We start from the raw sequence: 764 nt of genomic DNA, 5'->3' as shown, positions 1-764 counted from the left end.
CCTGTGTATTTTTATCTTTTGAGTAAATTTGCCTTCCAAATTAGGAAGATAGGTTTTAGAAGTCATCACAAATACAGAAATTCATGAGTTTTTGTTCCTGATGCATGGTGTCCACAGTTCTTTTCATCTCATTTTTTTCAGATTTTTTTATTTCATGTTTTTGGGCTGTATCAAGTACATACAAGTGTTTTGGAACAACTTCTTACATTACATAATGCCACTTAAGTAGATGAGAAGTCCAAAGGAGATTACATTGTTTTTATATTGTGGTTTATTTTTCTGGAATATTAGTTACAGAGAGTACTACATAGTAAACCTTTTCTTAAATGTCTAAGCCCATGAATTTTAATTACATGCCCTTAATGCTTTCAGTGTTTGAATCCATATCATTATGTGTAGGAATGCCAAGTATAGTAAAGTACTTTAATTTTTGAAAAAGGAGTTGTTAAAATTTTCTGTGTGATTAATTCTCCATAAGTAACCTTGAATAAATGGATTTCTTGATTTATGATAGCAGATATTGGAAATGGTCTTAAAATGTAATGGATTTTGTAAAGCATGTTGAACTCTTTCTATGACACATGAAGAGGAAGTCACTGATAGACGCAGAAAGTCTTCTGGCTCTGGTGTCAGACAGTTTTTGAAGTGGAAGAACATTAATGAACATTTATAGTTATTTTACTCCTTTTTTTTGCCTTTGTCTCCAAATTTCTAGCTATTTTTAAAAATAACTTCTTCGTGAGAGTAATGTGTTACTGTTAAGA

The sequence above is a fragment of the Nomascus leucogenys genome, chromosome 14 (assembly GCF_006542625.1).
Source record: "Nomascus leucogenys isolate Asia chromosome 14, Asia_NLE_v1, whole genome shotgun sequence".
NCBI lineage: Eukaryota > Metazoa > Chordata > Mammalia > Primates > Hylobatidae > Nomascus > Nomascus leucogenys.
The sequence above is the reverse complement of the archived record's forward strand: the minus strand, read 5'-3'. Positions refer to the sequence as shown.